We start from the raw sequence: 3509 nt of genomic DNA on the forward strand, positions 1-3509 counted from the left end.
TGTGTAACCAAGATTTCCCGGGTACAACTCTCTCTCTCTCTCTCTCTCTCTCTCTCTCTCTCTCTCTCTCTCTCTCTCTCTCTCTCTCTCTCTCTCTCTCTTTTATTTAAACAATTTATACAGAAGAACATGTACCCAAAGGCGCACTGTCGTGTGCTACCTATTCTAAGGGTACTACAATCTATTTCTCTACAATATTTACAAGACTTAAAAATAGATAATATACAAGATGGTCAGCATGTAAATGCTCTCTCTCTCTCTCTCTCTCTCTCTCTCTCTCTCTCTCTCTCTCTCTCTCTCTCTCTCTCTCTCTCTCCTTGTGTGTATGTGTGTGTGTGTGTGTGTGTGTTCGATTATCACTTGATTTCTTGTTGTTTTAAAATTGACACGTGATGTAACCAACAATATCATCATCGTGACAACCAATGAAAGTCAAGGTTAAGCTGACACATAATCTACGTGTGGCGGAGCTATTTTAGTCATTACGTGAACCCCTGTCTCTACCTCTGCTGGGGTACCTGTCCTCGCATACTCCCACCTCCCAGCGTCGAGATCAGCTGACTTACTACTCGACAAAAACAAATCCTACAGTGTTCTCTATCTGATGGAAAGACAAGGCAGGGATGAAGGAGTGTTAGTGAGGAGAGCAACCAGGATATCATCACACATTGGTGGTGTTTGTTGGTGTTTTAGTCACACAGCACACGCCTCACTGAGTTTTCCTGCTCGATGTTGTTGGAAGCAGACGACACTTTGCTCAGAGTCGCAAATGTCGCTGGTTTTGTTCCTATGATGCGATATGTTGATAGAACCAGTGTTAGCTATTAATGGTGGCCAGATTAGATATATTTATTTTATTCAGCAGCAAATTCTTCATTCGTGTCTCAAAATTAAATAAACCAATGAAGGCGCCATCTTTTGAATGCAGTGTTTGCTGATCTACTCTCAATCCCTGTGAGAAAATGTTCCATCTTGGCTACCCAGTCAGTGATTTGACTTTATTTTATTTCATCTATTTTGATTCATCTGTTTCATTCATTGTTTTTTTTCTGTTTTCTTCTTTTTTTGTAGTATGAATGTGGGAAGCATTAAGTGGAAGTTACACGTGTGGGACTTGTGTTGTCTCTGGTCAACTTATGGTACGTGGAAAAACGAATAAGTTAAACATCTGGTGAAGTGCTTTAGGTATTCCATTAACATGTATGAAAGTTTAGCCAATTGGTAAATGAGTGAAGATATTTGCCCCATAGTTGACAATGAGGAAGAGTGATATTGACGTTCTAGAAAGAGGTGATTGAAAATGTTAGAATGGTACGAACTGGGAAGGAAAAATGCTACTTTGTAAAGAAAACGAATACTAAGATAAAGGATGAGTGTTGACTTACGTTTATAAAAGAGTTAAATAATTAGGAAATACTTGGATGTAGTCATTATGGTGATGTAACTTACAGGAAAATTGCACTATTTTTTTTTCTCCTCCTCCTCCTCCTCCTCCTTCTCTTCCTTTATTTTTTTTCTTTCTTCTTCTTCTTCTTCTTCTTCTTCTTCTTCTTCTTCTTCTTCTTCTTCTTCTTCTTCTTCTTCTTCTTCTTCTTCTTCTTCTTCTTCTTCTTCTCCTCCTCCTCCTCCTCCTCCTCCTCCTCATCTTCTTCTTCTTCTTCTTCTTCTTCTTCTTCTTCTTCTTCTTCTTCTTCTTCTTCTTCTTCTTCTTCTTCTTCTTCTTCTTCTTCTTCTTCTTCTTCTTCTTCTTCTTCTTCTTCTTCTTCTTCTTCTTCTTCTTCTTCTTCTTCTTCTTCTTCTTCTTCTTCTTCTTCTTCTTCTTCTTCTCTTCTCTTCTCTTCTCTTCTCTTCTCTTCTCTTCTCTTCTTTTTTTCTTCTCTTCTCTTCTCTTCTTCTTGTCTTCTCTTCTCTTCTCTTCTTCTTCTCTTCTCTTCTCTTCTCTTCTCTTCTCTCTTTCTCTTCTCCTTTTCTTTTCTTCTCTCTCTCTCTCTCTCTCTCTCTCTCTCTCTCTCTCTCTCTCTCTCTCTCTCTCTCTCTCTCTCTCTCTCTCTTGCTTCTAAATAAGAAACTAACGCATTTTAATTCCAATACTGCTTAGATAATAGAAGTCAGAAGGCAAAAAATGAATAACATCACGTCCACAACTGCATTGATAAGTTACGGAGTCCCCCATGGATCAATATTAGAGCCGATTCTGTTCTGGCTGAGGAGATGCATGGCTGTGAGATGATACTGTTCCTATACACTGGTACGGTGGACGTGCTGTCTGACCACCTCACACCGACACAAGCGACAATGTCTTTAGCAAGGACATACCTGCACTTTAACCCCTTCAATGTCATGACGTGTTTTCATATTCATTCTGCTCACTATTCGACGATTTCATGCAGCTTCAGAAACTTGTATGAGGGAATAAAATGGTGAAGACTCTGTGCATTAATCTTCTGACCTTTTATAGACCCTTCCTAATACGAAATAAAATCGTCTAATTACACCAAACTCGTAGTAAAAATGCGTCCCAGTACTGAAGAGGTTAATGAAACGGACTCCTATTAATCTCTTCAGCAGTTGGACGCTTTTTAATCTTGAGTTTTGGGTACGATTAGACGATTTTATTTACATTATGATTTATGAAGGGTTTATGGAGGTCAGAAGATTAATGGCCAGATCTTCACTATTTCAACCCCCACTTAAGTTTCTGAATCTGTATAAAATCACCAAATAGTAAGCAGAATGAATATGGAAACGCGTCATTGTATTCAAGGGGTTCAATTAATAGGCTAACGGCACGGGGATGGAAATTTTACTTTTGATCATCCATTTGTTCACAAGGATATAGGATACAGCAGGTGTCAAATGAAAGAATAGCATCTCAAGAACAAAGATGCGCTGGGGTGGTGATATGGGCCCTAATATGGGTACCACTATAAATAGAATTGCCTGTGCCACTAATGGGTGGAAGCTTAACAGCGCTTCCAAATGCTCTTCAAGTTGCCTACAGGCGCTATAGGCCAGGACATCAGAAAAGAAAAAAAAATAAATAAATAAACTAACCCTGTTATATAGATCTCATGTGGTGCTATCTAAGTACAATAATGCTTGAGTAAGGTAACCCCACAAATATGAAAAGCCAAATTTTGAAATATATATCTACTATTTTCTCAAATGTAATATGGAATTCATCATCACCATCATCATCATCATCATCATCATCATCATCATCATCGTCACTATTATCGTCATCATTAAAACCAACATTATCATCATCCTCATCATCGTAATCATCAACAATGTCATCATCGACATCATCATCATCATCAACATATTATCATAATTTGATTTTTCTTTTAAGATCACACGATCTTTATTTTCACGTCGTTACTCTCTCTCTCTCTCTCTCTCTCTCTCTCTCTCTCTCTCTCTCTCTCTCTCTCTCTCTCTCTCTCTCTCTCTCAAGTACATTACGAATGAACAAGAACTTTGAGATAAAGAGAAGATAGACAAAGTGG

The sequence above is a fragment of the Portunus trituberculatus genome, chromosome 32 (assembly GCF_017591435.1).
Source record: "Portunus trituberculatus isolate SZX2019 chromosome 32, ASM1759143v1, whole genome shotgun sequence".
Taxonomy (NCBI): Eukaryota; Metazoa; Arthropoda; class Malacostraca; order Decapoda; family Portunidae; genus Portunus; species Portunus trituberculatus.